Raw genomic sequence first — 18,895 nt, 5'->3', positions numbered from 1 at the left:
CAAAAGGTTCGGTGACAGGTACTGCGACAGTTGGTATCCGCCCGCCAGGGAATGCCAGGCTGCAGTCAGGACTGCGAGAGAAAAGGAGAAGAAAAGTCGGTGGTTACGGGCTGAAACGCGTAATAAATAATAATAATTGCCTGTACGTGTTTGCACAATACGGACCGCCGCTTAGGCCGCCGCATCGGCGCAGAAAGATGGCTCGTATAGGACCACGGCTGCCGTGTGCTCGACCGAGTTAGAAAGAAAAGACGAGACCTCTCTATGGGGAGATTAAAAGAGGCCGCGCGCGAGTCGTGCAGTCGTTCTGCTTCAGATCGTATCGTTCGGATTAAAAACCGTGCTTCCTCGACCACCTACATTTCCCTTCTTTCGATCCTCCCCGTGGAAGTCGCGTCACTCGTAAAATTTCGTTCGAACCGTGACCCCGAAAATGCTGGTCTCCTGAACGTCGTCGTTGTCCCGTGGATGGGGATGATTTCTTGCGCCCTTTTATTATCAATATTCACCGTACTTGAATCTTAATCCTGAGGAATTTTCTCATTAATGCAATTACCAGTGACGAACACGATTCTCAAAAAGGGTTACAGCAAAAATTTTCATCGTATTCGAAATACGGTCGAGCGTACGATTTAACGAAGGCTCGACGAATGGAGCAATAACGATATTACGCATCGAGGAGCGAAACTTTGCAGAATATCGACGGCGTCGTTCGAGCCCAGTATCCAAGTACCTTAATATTTTATCTCATCGGTGAAATAAGAATTCATATCCGTGGGCCCCCTCGCGACAAGAATTCCCCTCCGCGCGGACATCGTAATACGAAGTCCATGGAGCATGGAAAATGCTTCAAGTATTTACGGAACGACGCCGTTGGTCCTTGGGCCATTCGGCAAATCGACGGTGTCCTCGACGATCGTTCCCCGAATTTAGAGCAAAACGTTATAGAGGCACGCGCGTGTTCCGTCGTTCAGAGCTCGCGACTTTAATTAAAACTCCGGAACAGACGAACGGAGCAGCCCGCGGGACGGTTTCTTATTTTGACATTTGCATAATTAGCGGAACGCGCGGGAAAAGATATTCACCAGAATTCGAGGGACACGCGTCGAACGGCGATCTTATTAAACAACCGACTTACGCACGATAGGTGGATCTTTATTAACCCCTTTTGATATTTTACACTCATCGATATCTCAGACTTTCATCGACTCGATAAGCGCACTTTATTCTACGCTTAAAGTTGTCATTTTTACTCAGTAACGGATAAATGGTTGTTTGTTTTTTGCGCGTCGCTCGAAATTTGTATCCGGATAAGAATTCGGTTGGTCTCCGGCATGTGTGCGATTCTCGAAAGGGCACCGGTAAAAAGCTCGTCCGGGCGACTAACGAGGCTTCATTCAAAGTTCAAGAGCTTCGGGGGGGATGAGAGAAGGCGTTCGTTCTCTCGGAGCGTCGCGAAATATTTCGGCCCTCTCGTCCACTCTGGCCGTAAAAAAATGTATGAAAATATATGCGCGGCCGAAAATTCCCCTGCGAAACGACGACCAAACGAGGGAATTAAGGATGTCGAAGGGTGTTCGCGGGTTTCATTCTTCCCGGATATTCTTTTCTCCCTCTCATTTTGAGAATAGGGACGCGACCGGCCGTAAAGATAAAAATAGTTTACCGCGGTTATATGGAACGGCTAAAAATTCGAAACCGACTCGTAAAAACGTACCGTAATTTATTTGCATAGCGTATATTGTTCTGGCGTGTTGTATCGCGCGACTCCCCCGCTCGCTTCCTACATTTTCCTGTCCTATCGCGTCGCTTCTCTTTCTAACCTCCTCATTTTTTGGCGACTCTGTTGCAGCGTTGGAGCAGGTCGCTCGTCTCGGCCAACGATTCGTGGCATCTTTCCGGCAGCTTCGATTCCACCGACAAACCTGGCCAGAACCGCGAAATGAAAAGTCATTGGATATCCTTTCGGGCCGAAAAGTACGTTTGGAGGCACCAGAGTGGTAAGTAGAATTTTATACTATGTTTATACTATTCGCATTCGTAGGTACGATATACAGATTGCATTGCTATCTGTGTTGTTCGTGTATTATATTAAGTGATTATATCTTTTCATAATACCTAAATAAGTGTAAAATATTATTAAAAGAAGTCGTAAAAAATATTATAATCGCTAACTTGCTAACAGGAAAGTTACGTTATGGTTAAATTCAAAAAACGAAGAGACGAACGATATAAAACAGTATTTGTCCCATTCTGACGTGAAATATTATGGGTCGGAATTGACCCAGCTTCGCGTTAGGGCGATTAATGTTATACATTTATCATGTTGCTCTCGATTGTCCTTTCGATGACAAAAGATCGTGCATCGTTTGTCGGACGCAGGTTTCTCTTTTGCCCCACCCTTCCTGTCCTCCGCTGGTAGGGGGGCTCTTTTTATTTTGCGGAACCACGTGCGTGCCGGCGCATAACTTTCAGGCGTCGTGTGGGCTTTATCGCGCAGACACCTGTCCTACTTACGGCTCGTTATTATCTTACCTTCTTATCTCGTGCTTCCGTGAAGCTTTTCGAGATGAGACGCGAAGCACGCGGACGTTCCTTCGACACAATACGTCGCCCCGCGCCATTGCTCTATTTCGGGCATATCAAACGAGCGGCTCGCGAGCCGTACGTGACCCCAAACATCTTAATTCTGGCTATAGACAAACTACAAAGGGAGCTTTCCCCCAAAAATGAAGTCAATCGAGCTATTAAATTTGGAGTATCCCTGAGTTTAAGACGAGTTAAAATAAATTAATAAAGCATAAGCACAGAAAGAATACAAATTACGTGTATTTGAAAGACAAGAGGACACCCAGAAGATAAATATTCAATGACCAACACATCTTTCATTATTCGGTGTTGAAAAGATCGTTATTGGTCATCGTGCTCGAGAACAATGATGTTTACGTTAATTAATAGCTTGGTCTACGGTGATATTTCTTCATTAAAACCGTTTATTACGATGCGATATTTCAACCATCTCTCGTGGTGTTCTTCAAGTATAGTATTATATTGATACACAGCTATATCTAGACGAGAATTTATGTATGTAATGAAACTTGCAATAAAAAAGGTGGTATATTGGAAGACAAGGATTTTACTTGCTAAATATTTATAGCGAATTAGTGTGATATAATAGCATGTCTGGTGAGGACCACAAGACACGTTTGAAATGTCACATTGTAATAAACGTCTTTAATGAAGAAATATCACCGTAGACCAAGTCGTTAATTAACCCATACATCATTATACGTTTCTTCAAGTTTTCAAGTAACGTAGGATCAAAATTTTATATCAAATTTCAGTTTTTCATGTTATCCTTTTTTTATATCTATATCCTTTTGCTTATTTGGATGAAAATAATTGTTTTTCTTTCGATACAACACGATCGTTTCTAACGAAACCGTGTTATCTGTGTTCGTACATCCGTGTATCCGTAAGAAAGTTGTCGAACTTCGACGCTAGCTAGTTTAATTAACGGCGTTGAAAACGTTCTTTGATGCGCGACGAGCAATGACTGGTACAATTACGAGTCGAAAATCGATTGGAAAAGGCTTGGAAAAAGAAGGTCGAACGAAATCTGCATATGTCACGAGAGGCAGACTCGAGGAATCTGCAAACGGTTCGAAGCGCACGACGCGCGTACCAGCTATGAAATAGCATTTAGTTAGGCCCAGTTATGGGATCTCGGTAGATTAGGGGTTATTAGGTGTCGGTGTCCCTGTGTTTCGAGCACAGCCCATCGTAGGGTGCTGTTTAACTCTGGTGCGCGCGCTGTTTTCGTTTGGACGTTTTTGGGCCCCGCGGTCCCTGGCAGCCGCGTAACGTGTTATTACGTGTCTGGCGGTCGAACAGCCGGAGAAAAAGAGACGGGAGGGCTGAAACGACGGGGAAAAGGGGGAAGAGGAAGACGGAAGGACCGGGGAGATGGCCCCACTTCGACCGCAACAACCCCTTGAGCCAACTAAACCGGGCCCGTCTTGGCCCGCGGCCAACCTGCCACCAGTGTCTCTCAATAAAAATTATCCAAATTGCTGCGAAATTCCGCTCGACGATCGAGATTGTTGACGAAACACGCCAGATTCTTGACGATCGCGGTTCAAGCCGGTCTCCCCCGTTCTACGGAATTCGTATTTGAGATACGTGACTGATCGGCCCCTTTCGAATTTACGTATTTCGCGGAGGCGCTAGTTTGGGTCGAACGACCGATCGCCGTGAAACAGAGGCGAGGCATTAACGCTGACGAGCAACGATATTAAGTAGAATGGTAAGAGAGTAACGATGGTTCGCGCGGCAAAAGAGAGCCAGAGTGGCGCATTCATCGTTTCGTGGTCGTAATGAACTTCGTCATCCGGCTGAAAACGAGTTAAAAGGCACGAGGAGGAGCGCGAGACGCTCCGGGCGAATCTTTATTATGCGAGGATGGGGTTGCAGGTCGTTATCTTATTCAATAGCTGGCCCCCGAAGAGGAGCACTGTTCCGAGAAGCCGATGTAGTTTCAGATAATGGACCGGCGAATTGGGATATAACGTGTCTTAAATTGTCTAATGAGTGACCGAAGGGTACCGCGGGCCCAAGGTCACCCTATTTTTTCACGGAAGGAGTCATTACCTCGACGATGTACGGAGAAAAATGTGTCGGGCGATCGGCGAGAAATTCGTAACAGAGGGTCGATGTCGGTGTCGGTGTTCCACGAATTTTTTCCGTCGATGGTGGGGCCCGCGCGATCACCGGGGCGAGCGTCGGAGTTTTTCTCGAATTTCTTTCCGGCGTTTCTGCCGAGCCACGGCGTCTTCTGGCAGATTTTCCGTCGGAGGGTTGATAGGGAGCGTGTCTCGGCGGAAGATTGCCGGGTAAAGAGGGCGCGGGGGGTGGCTGACGGGGGAGGGAACGATCGATTTTTAAAGCAACCGCAATATTTGACAGCTACAGCCCAGAGCTGTGGTTTTGGCGCCACCTGTTTCCCGACCCTTCGGCCTCCACCCACTTTCCTCCACGCGCCACCACGGCGTGCACACGCACACGCCAGCGAGAGAAAGAGGGAAGCGGAATCTACTCGTGCGTCTGCGGTCCATGGGTAACTGCACCATGCCGGCAGACACGCCACCAATAAGTGAACATCGGTTGCGTTCAACACACCCTCGCTTTGTTCCACCCTCGTCGTCCTCGTGAAACCTCCCGACAATCCAGCGGTACACGACACGCGGCGACCATCTCGAATCCCTTCGGCTTTCTACCCAGATTTTTCGTTTTATTTACCCCCGCCTACCCCGTTTCGCCCATTCGATCCGCGAGCCGCCTGCCTAGAACAGTCGCTTCCGCATTCAGTGCCGTGGAACAGCTTTGCTCAAAATGCGATCCGCGGGATACTGCCGGTCGGACGCGCGGATATCTTGGTTCGCTCGATCTCGTTTAACCTGTTAACCGGCCAAGACGAGTCGACTCGTTGTTCGAAAGTGCCTTTAGCGTAGGCAAGACCAGTCGATTCCCAACTAAAGCTCAAGAATTATTCTGGTACTGAAAGAGTCCGCGTATGGTATACTTTTCATTCCCATCACGAAGGTATTATGCTCACGTCTTTTCGCTTGCCTTTTACTTTTACTCGTCGCGTACCTTAACGAGAAAATTTAAAAAATTTTTAAATAGATATCTGAAATTTCCACCCTTCGAACTTGAGTCGCTACGTCTAAAAGTACAGGGAATTATCCAGAGCGTTAGGCAAAAAGCTTACTATTTTTCGCTGTATTGGCTTAAATTGTCACGTTACCGAGCGAAACAATTAACATACATTACTATTTAAGTCGGGAAAATTTGATTTATATCGCATTGGAAGAGACGCGTCTTTGTTCTCGGTCGCCCGACGTTCTGAAATTCTGAGCAGGAAGCACACACGGTATTCACTAACGCCGCAGCCGACTAAACGTTCACCTGACTACTTGCTAGAGTCGTAAGACAACCGCGGAACAAAAGCCAGGAGGGTTAACCGCGCGAGAAGGAGACTCGAGTTGACAGTGGCGTTGATGTATGTCGCAATGACCTCCAAGTCCGTGGGCGCGCGACCCTCCTGCGAATATATCGAGGCCTTTGGACGACATTATGATACTATATGCGCGATGCGCCACGTAGAGACATTGATTTATATCGGGCAGGAGTCGACGGTTCGCGGTCCACGTCGACCTTCCACGGTCACCCTTCGAAAATGATCTCTTTTGCCGAAATTATAGCTTGCGGAAGAGGGAATACCGCTTAGAAGCTGTAACCTACTATTTTCTCATAGATTTCGTCACGCGTCCATTTAAAAGTGGCTCGGTCCAAGGGTTCTAGAATTAAAGAAAGTATCGGTTACGCTTGATGACAGCCTCGTCAAATGGTCTCGAGTATTTCAGAGGACTTTGGGTCGTACTACTACTTTGTCTCCGATCAAGGTGTTAAAAGGATGGAGGAATTTGTATCAAAACGGTTCCAGGAACACGGAGGATTCAGAGCTTACTCTCTACGCGAACAAGATTAGACAGTTATTGACTCGGGATAATAATATTAGTATACGACACGAAAGCGTGAAGCTCGTTTAATTATACATAATTATGCAATCTTTTGCTACGTATAATGGAAACAAAATATAGAATGTTTAAAATAACGTTGATAAAATGAACAAAGTTACATTTAATTAGACAGACGATCAGAAATTAAGCGGAGAATGTTGGTCGCGACTTCGGAAAACAGTAGTCTCGGATCGGATTCCACACTTGCTTTTCCTGTATTTGGACTTTAATGAAGCTAACGAAGAACAAGATTATTCGCACGAGCACGTAGTGCAAAATTGCATAAAAAATTTTAAAACCTCACTGTGGGAAGCATTTTTTCTAATTCCGTTAGAACGCGCTTCTGTTCTTCCTCCGAGAATTCGTGGAGCTTGTTAACAACCCGTTGACGAACCCCTCCACTTGAAATTTTCAGTGGTCTATGGATTACAGTTCGTTAATTTAACCGATTATCAGGAATATACGATGGGTCTTTAATAAGTTAGACGACTGGGATCCCGTGAAACAAACGGATAAATAACGGAGTCGAGAAGGGTGGCTTCTTGGAGGGAATTCGAGCGTAGAGTCGATTTTGACGGAGCATGGACATTATTTATTTTAACCCCGGTCAGGGGTGGTGGCTACGGTGCATTCTTACGAGGAGTCACGTAGCCCGTAGGTAGCCGGAGGGTGTCGATGGGAGCCGATATATTGGCATACCTACGCCAAAAAGAATTTCCTACGCGCCCGTATTCCCGTGTTCGCGAAGGACATCCCCCTTTCGTTCTTCCGTTGTCGCTGAACGACACGTTCCTCTTGGTCTGTCGTTCCTCGCAGTCGTTGGTCAGGCCTGGATCGGCAGTGCACCGCTCAATTGCGAGTGTCGAGGGTGTGATAGATGTCCTTCCAGCTTCGGAATGCGGCACGGTCCCGAAGGAATGGCAAATGACACGGGGTGGATCTGCCGGGGTGTCCTTCGGGCATCTAGGTCCGTTGATTCAAGAAATTCGGACAACCGGTCCAATCGTTGCTGTTCGATTCATCGAGGGGTCGTCGGAAATGTTTACGGCAGATCGGTGCTTTTAGAACCCCTTCGAGATAAGCGATTCAACATAAATGGTGTTACGCGTATAGAAAGGGGAGAATGAGGATTTCTTATTTACACGAAAGTTATTTGACAAAAATGAGAATTCGAGTCTTGTTGTCAGTTTCTGTGTTAGGGATACTTGAGATACCAGACTCCAATTTTAATTCGAGAAGCAGTCTTTCGTCCTTTGCGAACGAATATGAAAATTTTGATTCGTCGTGCGGGGCGAGAGTTTGCGCAACCCTGGTAGCAACCTGGGGGACAACATTTGCAGCAACTTGAAAGGCATTAGGAGTTCGAGTTGCTTCGCGAACGAGTCAGACGAAAAAGAAACGGCCACTGGTGAAGCGTGTGGGTCGAGACACGTTGGCTGGCACATAAAGCGGCGTTCATCGCACACAATAGACAGCCGCGAAGCGGAATGTCCGGCCAGCCGCAGCCGTAAACTGGAAATATGTCAAAGATAATAAAACAATTAGCCATAAAACGTAACGACCCCCGTGTGTACCGTATATCCGATGCCCGAGCCGTGAGCCGGCGAGCGGCCAGCGAACAACGCGGGGAAAAGGGGATGAGGACGGTCTGGAACGATGGTCAGCCGGAAAAAACTTCTCGGAAACAATGAAATAAACGGAGATTTCGCGTCGAGGTTTGCGGTAATTGCTACCGAGAAACTCGCGTTCGTCTTTCTTCCAAATGCATTTTTTGCTCTTGTCACCCCTATTCGCTGTCACTCGCTCCATCGAATTGAAACTCGTATTAGGGGGCTGTATCTCGGGTGAAAAATATCGATTTTATCCCCGTTGCATTTTCCTCGACTGCAGAACTTGAACAGCACACCTTTAATTTAATAATATTCACAACGAGTATCTCAACCCTTATGCGTGTAATCAAAATACTTTCGTTCTTTCCCTAAATTTTTCCCGGGATTTTTACAATGGACCAAGTATCGTTTCGTGAACTATTTTGTTATGAATTATCATTAGCCAAACTGTGCAAAATTATTATGCCAGGAAAATTTGTTCTCCATTTTTTCTTCAGACGACGAACAACCTCCCGAATATTTCCGAATTAAAGACATACCGCTGGTGGTGGAATCGTTTTAACGGTTCTTCCTCCCCCGAAAACTGCGAGAAATGCGTGCGCGCGGTTTAAGGTCGGTGCAATTTCAACTCGAGCCAGAAGAACGATTCCCCCGAGAGAAAAAGAAACCTAGGGTAAGAGAACGTGCGAGCGAAAAGGGGACTCGGCCGAAGCGCAACTAGCGCGGCCGCGATGATAAATCATTCGCGACGTTGCGAGTATTTAAACGAAACGATCCTGCGAGCTTTCGAGAGGAGCTAAACCGCTCGGTCAAATTTTCTAAACGCGCATTAACATTTCGTCGCAAGCATCCTGAGCACAAAAACCCGAAATTTCATTCTGGAAACCTCTATTACTCTAACAATTATCGTAAGTAATTTGACGACGATTAGCTTTGCGTTCAAAATTTGTTACGTACGAACGTGCATAAGGCACGGGTCAAAAATGATCCAGCATCGGTTGGGCAAAGGTTAAGGAGCCGAAAATAGAACGAACGAATCGGTCACCGTCGGTTAATTTTCCGGTCGATTCCCTGAAGAAAAGAAACGAGTTTCGAGGACATTTGTCTGAACACGCGGTCCTGTCAGTCCACGCTCAAAGTGAATTCCTTTAAGAAAAGAAAGCGCGACGCAGGGGGAAGGAACCATCGAACGGAGGAAGGGATTCGTTTCTTTGGAGTCCTGTTCCGGTGGGGTATATACAAGGTGTCCCCCAATGAGCGGCACAACCGAAATGGAAATGCCTCTACGTGCAAAAATAAATCGAAAACGTGGAATAAAATTTCTTTGTACGGAGCTTCGTTCACGAAGAAATCGATTTCGAAGGTACGCGTGCTTCGCTGCTTTCGTACGCGCAACTGGTCTCTCTTTATTATCGTGTTTGTAGGCAAAACATATAGAATTATGAATACACAAAATTTTCTACAAATTAGACATTTATTGTTTTAACATAAATTTTTTCTAAAAAGTTTATTCTGTTATCCATTTATTTTCGAACGCAGAGTCGCATCCTTGTCGGTTGTGGTGTTCATCGCAGGACACCCTGTGGATGCGTAAAAGATGCAGGGAGGGGGTCCGTTGCATCAGCTAGGCAGTAATGAATTCGGAGATAAATGGTCGGAGATACCAGCCAATATGTGGAACTGTCGTTCTCTTGTTCCGTTCCTCTGACGCTTTATCGCCGAGAAAGAAGACGAAAAGGGATCGTAAAGGTCTAGCAAGTAGTCGACGCGCTGCGTAACGTCTCGAATCGCATTCGCCGAGCTGGAACACGCTGTCCGTTCCATTACGACCGACTGATCGATCGATCCAGAAGAATCGTTGTTTTTGTCGGAAATATTTTTCGAGAACTCTGCAAATCTGAGATCGCTTTCGAGACAGCGATAAAATACAAGGATGACGTACGTTTGGGGTAGAGATTTGTTTCTTGGAAACGAGAAGGAAAAATTTGATCGATCCCTCGAGGACGTACAAAATATTAGAATGCATAAAAGAACGAAAATACGACGAATATTATCATTGCAATATATTAAAAAAAAAAGGTGCGGAAGAAAAAGGAAGAATCGCGATAATAGAAATTATCAGTTACTAAAATTCGACTAAAAAAGGCGTCTATGGTCCAAGTTTGAAAGCGTCGGTAGAGTCTGTTAACTCCGTTTAGGATTAAGAATTTGCCCCAGAGATAAGAATGTAAAATACAGTTAATAGCAACGAGGATATATGACAACCAAAGAGGCAAAAATTGTGAAAAACCAAGGGACAAAGCTGTACCAGAATTAGGAAGAAAAGATAGCTGAATTTCTGTTGTACCGAGTGTCTGGCAAACGCAGGTTCCGGGTTTTGGGCTCCCGGGCCATTAAATCCAAAGATTGTTACCAACAAACACAATGTCGACCAGATGTTTCAACCGCATTGTAAAAGCTGTTCTTTTTCTGCCGCGAGGAGCGCAACGATGTCGTTGCATTAACGGAGTACAATGCGCGGTGCGCAATAACGACTAAAAGAAAGAAGCAGGAAGCTAGAAAGAAGGGCGGAGGGGAGGCGAGAAACGTCGGGTTTTTGCCACTCGGTTCGTTTCCGGGGTCGCGGCTCGAAATAGAAGTTGCAAGCCACGACGCATCATTCTCGTTTCAGCGCAGTTTTATGGCCTGCCTACGAGCTATCGGTCCGTTTGACGGCTATGAATCTCCGCGTCGCCATCAATGTGGGTTTTTGACCAGGAGCTGTCATGAACGTGCCTGGCCGATTTGTCTGTTCCGACGCGCGCGAAACCAGGAAATGCGACCGCGGAGAGTCTCGCGACGTCGAAATCCAGACATCGCGAATAAAGGGCGCTGGGAGGTTTGACCGATCGTAAAATTGCTATCCTGGACGGTCGAATCGCCCAACGCCGCTTTCTCGTCCTCTTCCATCGCAGACTGTTAGGCAGATTTAATCACTGGTTTCCAAACGCAATCGTTGACAGCTATTTATTTTCGCGTCGATGATCGATTCGGCTAGCTCCGTGGATTCCAAGAAGTTGGATAGCTAACTTGCAACAAGCGAGGGAATACTGCGATTCGTCCGTGCTCCAGAGAAACTTAGATCGCGCGACGGTCGAAAGGGAACGCAGAACGGTGTAACAAGTTCCGGAAGTTAGGGCAGTGGCTTCGACTCACCGTCGGTGTCTGTCTCGCGCTTATTCTTATCGGGGCTCCGGGTCGTGACAAATCTTAGCCGGGCTGCTTAAGCGCATAAAACTCTCTCTTATCCCGAAAGGCAGTGTAGTTGTTCGTCGAGGATAAGAGGTTAGGGAGCTATATTTTCCATTTCGTTCCGCGCGACCCTGTCCCGTCCGCCCCTCGCGACTTTCCCCGTGACCCCGACTTTAGAGTCGTAATACCCGGGCAAAGAAAAGGACTAGGAGTACCCGACGGAGACGGAGACGGAGAGGAAACGGACGAGCAGTTCGGTAAAATGATTCTATTAATTTTTCCATCGGGAGCGGCACTCGTGCATGCCGCCCTACTTCCCAGGGCTTCGTCTTCTCCAGACTCCCTTCCTTCCCGTCTTCAGCATCGTTTCGCCGCTACGCTGAAACGTCGCTACGGGGAATTATAAAGACGTTGCGGAATTTCGGGTGAGGTCGCCGGCCACGGATAAAGACGTCGCGTCGGTATTTCGTGATCCTCGATCGGCCGGAGGGCTCGATTCGCCGACGACGAATTAGTTGATTAAGTTTAACGAGCCGGAACGATCTGCCGGAATGTAAACGCCGGCCGCTTCCGATTGTAGGGTCGAGGATTAAAATAATAACGAACCGGGCGACTCGGGATGATCGTTTACACGATATTACGAGACGTTTACTAGGATAGCACTCGAGATCCGACGGGAGAGCCGGGGATCTCGAGATTATTTGCGTTTCCCTTCGAAACGTGGCGCAAAGCAAAGACTGGCCCTCGGTCGTCCCGGAGGAAAAAATGGAGGTATACGAGACGGGATGAACGTAAACTAAACACCCAGAACCACAGGGGGAGAGCACGAGCCGCGGAGAGGCGAGGCGAGGCGAGGCGAGGCGCCACTGTGACCTTCTTCGACCCCGAACCATCCGTCACTCCACGGAATCAATGTGCCAGGAACGAAAAGGGCCGGGTCACGAGTCCGATCTCGAGTCGAGCGAACAACTCTTGTCCCTCCTCCGCTGGGATCTTTTGTTCGAACCAGGGATTCTGCTTTCGCTGGTCTTCCGACACCATTAGGCTCGTCGAATCCTCGCCTACGATGACCCCGCGTTTTCATTGAAATCGTTCGGCTACCGCCTTCCCGTGCCACCTTAATAAACATCAACGACCCAACGATGCGTCTCTCGTAATCGAGATCGGTCCAATGCTGTTGATTTTTCTTGCTCTCTTCCTCGTTACCGATGCCCCGGGGCTTACCGCGAGCCAGCCAACAGCGTTGGCGATGCTTTCGTCGATCACAAAGGAACTTCTTCCTCTTTGCTGCCAACGCTGAGCGGTCCGCGTTGCGATTCTGCAACGCTCGCGCCGCCTGCTTATACGACGTTATTAGAGTCCCTCTCCTTCCTCCCGCGTTTCATTGTTTAACGACAAAGCCAGGAGGGAACAAAGGAGGGCTGCTCGTGGCTTTTTCTGCGCGTGGGCGCGAGAAGAGTCGATGCGTCCGCGCGAGGTTAGGCAAGCCCGAAGTCACCGCCCTACGCGCTCTGACGCGTCGTCCTTCGGAGATGTCGAGGACGACGGTGTCGGTTACTTCCCAACCAAGCGATTTACGCTACGCTTCAATTTTTTAACCAACAGCAGTTTTGGGCATTGTTCTTCGTTACCGTGAAACTAATTAATACGTTTACGCGTATTAGTACCGATCGTAAGGTTGAGACAAAGGATTGCGAATCGAATTCATCGCCGAGAGACCGATTACTCTCCTTCGGGGTAGGTGTGGCGCGTCGAGTCCTCGACGAAAGAAACTCGTCCGTCCGAGGGACCGTGTTCCTATTCTGAGGGCTGCCGCGAAGGGCCTTGTCGCTCGTCAGAATCGATAGGGACAAAGCGCAGTGACGCGTCCTACACGTCCTCGGCGTTGCTCGGGGCCCCTGCGACTTGACCCCTGCGCGGCCGTAGTCATCGTAGTCGTCCTCCTCCTCCTCCTCTTTCTCCACCTTCCGCTGACCGCAATCACAATCTCGATTCCACGGCGTCATCGTGTCGCGACCGATGCGTACGAGGGAAAGGCCAACATGAATGGGAAAGAGTGAATGGACGGTCTCGGGGTGAATGCATTCGAATTACCAGGCGCGGAGTTCCTCGGTCCCTGACGCGGCCTGAAAGGGGAGGGGGGACCGAGAGAAGAGGCCAAGGAGTTCACAGTCGGGTCAACGATGGTATTGTACCGGTACACCCACGATTGCATGTTTACAAATTGTCTAATCTTGTCGACGAATCGGTACCGGGCCCACTTTTCGTGCCCTCGAGCTGCCTCGTGCCGGTTCGCTGCGTGTCAGCTGACTGGAAAGAAGGATCGACACCCACTTTCGTCGATCCGAATGACGTTGCCAAGACGCGATGCTGTTCGTTCGCGGTGTTCTCCTAGAATCGCTCGTTTCGTCTCGCTGGTCGTGTTTTAAATAATCGTCGAAACGAATCTTCCATCGTTGTTCATAAAATCAACGATGATGTATCAAGCAAATGGCTTTATCGTTTCGACACCTAACACCTAACCCTGCCAGCAGGGATATCATTGTTATAGTTTACCTTTGGAGACTATTCTTAAAATTCTTAGAGAACTTTTAACCCTTAGAGTTGCTGATAGGGTGTCGGTAAAAGGGGCCCGAGAGTAAACTTCTTTTCAACTGTTATACGAGTGAAGTCGGTACTTTTTACTTCGAATAACGATAAGTGGGACGATCAGTGGACAGCCGATAGTGGCGGAACTAGGAGGTAGATGAAGTTCATAGTCCATTCGGACCAGGAGGTTATAAACTAGGTGTGCCTAGAGTGCTATGAACTACTTTCGATCTTCTATATCTCTAAGTATGCAATCCTCGAGGAAGTTGTATTAGACTCGGAGAGTAACAGGGACCCAATTTGTATGTATTATTGCCGTTTTTAATGAAATGGGAGGGTCGAGTATGCTTGGATGGTTTCTCAGCCGGCTCAAGGCTGTAATTCGTAAAAGGTTACGGTTCGGAAAGGCTCCGGGGGTGGAGAGTCGAAGAAGGATCGCGACTATGGAATCCAGACGGTCGATGGAAGGATGGTCGCGCGAAAAGATGGCCGAAGGGCAGGACGAGACGGCGACGGAGACGATACTCATCCACCCCGAGGCTTCCGAGCCCCGGACGAACGAACGCGACGAAACCGCAAATTAAATTAGCGAGTCACCGAACGACTCGAGGCGGGCAAGAAAGCGTTGGCTGGCCGCTGTTTAACCTGGCTTAATTACCAATTAGCCAATAAAAAGCCACTGTACCCGGTCGCGCGTTATGGCCGCCCTTTAAGAACCCGCGGGTTAGCGTACCGAACCCGTCGTGTGTGCCCACACGATCGTCCCACGAAAAACGAGCTTGTATAATTATATCTGGCAAAACAGCAGACATGCCGTCAAGCCTGCCTTTCCTACCCGGTCGAACTCTTCTGACATGGCCACCGATACCAGAAGAGATTTCTACGACGCGCGTCTGGCCGTTCGTGTCCGTTGCAAAACGATCAACGAGTCCAGGCGTCTTCTATCGTTCGGTTATTGCTTGCGTTTGCTGGGGAAAATGTTGCTCTCGGGAGCCGTTGTCGCAAGATGCAATTGTTTAATTTATTGCTTATCGATCTATCCCTGTCTCTTTTTTCATATTTCGCGTTTATAACGCCAAACGTCGTTTGTCAGTGTCAATGATATCGACGAGATAGAATTTAGGTGACCGATACGATCTCGAGAACTCTCCTCCCCCTTTGGAAATATTTATCTAGATTTAGTCCGATCGTTCTCTCTGTTCGGAGCGAAGGAAGCTCGCGGAGGATCGCCTTCCATCGACGTTCCCGATTAGACGCCATCAGACACCCACGTCGCGATGATCTCCGCGACGGTCGCATCCGGCGCGCGATATAAAAAAGAATTCCGCGCGGAGGAGGAAGAGGTGGAGACAAAAGGACACCGGAGAAGATTCCTCGATCTTCTCGCTCCTCGGGGGTTCTGATAATTGCCGTGCTCTCCAACTGTTATTATTAAGCCGATATTTTAACCGAGGGGACACATGTTCGCGCATATAATTTGCGAAAGCCTCTAATTATGGGTTAGTGGGTACGCGCGGCCAGACGACCGAGGGAAGTTCCCCGAGCTGAAAGAAAGGCGTTAGACGACGTGGTCGTGGAAAGGGCGAGGCTCGCGCTTCGGCCCTCCACTCTCGATTCGCCTACGCGTCGCACCGACTGTGCTTTTCCTTTTGCACCTTATTATTACTAGCATCGCGCGGCCTCGTTGGACCGGGCTTATTTCGTCAACGGGGCCTTCGGAATTCCGAGACGAATCCGAATTCGAAACGTTCCATTAGCCCTAGAAAGACTAAGGGTGGGGCTCGTCGAACCCACCGGTCGTATAATCGTGCAAATATTATTCTTATTAGTTCGCGTTCAAACATCGTGGGGAGGGTGTGTCGAAAATTCTCTTATTTTCGCTGTTTAGAGAAGTGCAGCATACTTTGGAATAATATATCGCGCATATTCGAAGTCGATAAAGTTGAAGAATAACGTTCCGACAGGAAATAAACGACCCTTGCGTATTCGTTCTAATAAACACGACGCGAAGAAACAAACAAGCGAATTCTGTATTTCAGCGGAGGGATACGCGATCGTTTAACTCGTCTCGAAGACGTACGTACGTATCCCCGTCGGATAATGTGTTAATAAGTGTTGCAGGTTTTTCTACCTTTCAAAGTAGAGCCCAGCGCGAGCACAAACAAATTACGCGTCTTCTCCCAAACGGTACCGTGAGCTTAAAAAGGTTAACTTGCGCCCGGAATGATATATTATGTGCGTCATTTGTTCATGTCAGAACTGTAAACGTCGTACCGCGTACACCTGCAGAAGCAAAGCCCCCCAAGGAGGCGGAAAGTGTACCAGCGAGATGGAATTCAGATTTAACGATTATAATTTTTGAAAATTTCGCTATCGATTGGAAAAGAATTTCGAAACGATTCGCGGTTCGACAGTGATCGATTCCATGCTTTAAAATAAAGAGCGTGTAGAGTACTGTAGCGCCCGTCATCGGAGGGTAAACTTGGACTCCCCGAGAGACCACGCGTTACCAAGAAAAGTCCATCGAGTCCTTGGTAGCGTGTTCCAGGTAAACGATAATCGGATCGTCGCCTCGAAGCAGGAATCGAGATCGATCAGCAAAAGAAAGCGAGATAAATCCCGGGGCCGGTGGAAGCAAAGCACTCTCGATCGGTTCGCGCGATCCAAGAAGAGAGACGTCTCCGTGGGTCATTGTTGTATCCGTTCCCAACGTCGCGGGGCACCGGGAGCATCGTTCCGCTATCTGGCACCTCTATCGATCGCGGTTTTTTGTTCGGGGACACGTTGCACGAATTATCGTGGCCGGTTATAAATGATTGTTCGAACCTGGCTGACGACCCGACGGACACGGGAGGAGAGAAGACGCGGAAAAAGAGGCGGAATGAGGAGAGGGGGAGGGTGGTGGATAAGGTGGCGGTTACCTTGCGGCTCGTGTTTCTCATAACTCCGGACCCCGGCAGGGCAGAAGAAGAGGAGCTTTTGAGTGACGTGAGTATAATGACGCGCCTCTGCACCGAGGTATATACACCGAACGGCAGGAAGAGGCTGCGGAGGGGAGAGGCAGCGCGTCTCGGCGTTAGCCTCGAGGCCCTTCCCGCCCAGGGAGCAGGGTAGAAACCGTAAAGCGAGATAAGAAATCTGCGATTTAATCGCTCCTCGCTGATCCCACCATTAGGCATCGACCGAGGTCTAAGCGTCGCCGATCGACGTACATCGGACGGATCCAACTGCTGAACGGGCATCGACTCCGGGGACACCGGACTTCGTACGCGAACCGCGAACGCTGCGACATACACCAACTAAATTACAGGGAAAGGCTCCATCGAATTTTCGAGAGTCGTTATTATTAGAATTCGAGAACACTTGGGAGGATTCTGGGTATCTCTCGCGGGGCGCTCACCGTGAGTTTCGTTTTCTAATTCCATCGGCGGTGTTCGTAAAACCACCGCGAGTCTGCCCACCGTCGTTGCCACGATCAACGTCATCGCCGAGAGGTGGTTGGCAATAGCTCTATGTTTGTTTTCTCGTGGGCGGGCCGAGGACTCGAACGGGGTGGCTGGTGGGTAAGGCTCGAGCTGCAAGTCACGAGTCAACAATAGTACAAATAATAACAAGCCCGTGCGGAGGTCTTCTCCGGAGAAGTATTTTTGACCGTCTATCGGCTACTACCCTACCCGCTAAGGCCTCCTTCACACAGCGGTTCGTTCTACGACGATCGCGAGCGAACACGATCCCGATTCTTCGACTCGATCCTCCCCGTCGCGTTCCATCGCGCAAAGATCGAAAAGGTCGACTGGAAATTTCGTACGAGCGTCCCGCTCGATCCCGAAACGCGATCGACCGGTTCGCGGTGTGCGGGTGTCTTTACTCGATGTATCGCATTCCCATAAAGTCGAACGGAGCCGCAGGACCGTGAAAGCAACCGACGCTGGCTCCTGCTACTTTTGCTGCGGTTGCCGCGCGCGGGCTATCGTTCTTCTCTCCGTTGAGAGGTGCCCACCCACAACGCACGATCTCGGTCCGGTCTCGCTACCGGTATTGAATCCGGCGCATTGTTTTTCTCCGGTCATGAGAGGAAGAGGATTATTTGCATCGGACTCGAAGCCACCGAGTTGAAGGGAGCTCCGGCCCGGTTGATATTCACCGATGTTCACATCGGTGTTGGGTAGGCTACTGCCTCATCCGGCCACGCTTTGCTTCGCCTCCGCTTTGCTGTTCCACTAGCTCGGTCGCCGACGTCCAAACAAAAAGAACACACGGGGAAGTTTCGAAATTCTACGGAGACTCTTAGCCTGTTAGTACATCGTGAGTGTTTAGTGTCAGCGAAAAAGTGATTTGAGCACGATGCAAATAGCTGGGGTACGTTTGATCGAAAAATAGTGTCGCGGCAAGGAAGATTCGAGATCGCGGGGGTGGATGATTGCAAAGAGGAAGAGGAAGAAAACGCGCGGCTCTCCCGCATTGACGCGTAATGGCAGCTAATACGGGCACGTAGGTATGGGGGAGAGAGGGCCTCGCAAGAAGAAGGTATAGTTTATAGTGATTACATGGGGTCAGGTCCTGGCAATAAACCATCTCATGGTGGCCGTAGCTATAAGTCCCGGGCTACGGTTGTAGCCGTTCTCTCGCTTTGTCTCTACCGGGCTCTCTCTTGGTTTCTGTTCCGTCCGTAACGGTGGGACGCCGAGAGTCGCGCCTACGCGCGGGCGGAGCAAGAGCAAAGCGAGTTCGAAAAGCAAAATGATCGGGACGCAGGGGCGACCGGTATACGAGAGCAAAAAGCGCGTGGTTGCGCGGCCATACGAGCGGTAGAGATCGAGAGCGAGAGTGAAAAGGAGCCAGCGGGATCGGCATCGGCGAGCAGAAGAAGAGGGAAGAGAATAA

The 18,895-nt window shown here is 49.0% G+C and overlaps 1 long non-coding RNA gene across 2 annotated transcripts in view; it reads left to right on the top strand.

Moving 5' to 3' along the window:
• LOC143351899 (uncharacterized) overlaps nt 1-18,895 on the top strand; it is a 259,623-nt gene that overhangs the window by 33,151 nt on the left and 207,577 nt on the right. For both annotated transcript variants that reach the window (XR_013081831.1, XR_013081833.1), the window contains exon 3: nt 1,853-2,000. This is a non-coding gene — a long non-coding RNA (uncharacterized LOC143351899). The remainder of the gene's footprint in view (nt 1-1,852; nt 2,001-18,895) is intronic.

Source organism: Colletes latitarsis, chromosome 2 (genome assembly GCF_051014445.1).
Source record: "Colletes latitarsis isolate SP2378_abdomen chromosome 2, iyColLati1, whole genome shotgun sequence".
Lineage (NCBI taxonomy): Eukaryota > Metazoa > Arthropoda > Insecta > Hymenoptera > Colletidae > Colletes > Colletes latitarsis.
This window is presented reverse-complemented; position numbering and strand designations above follow the sequence as displayed.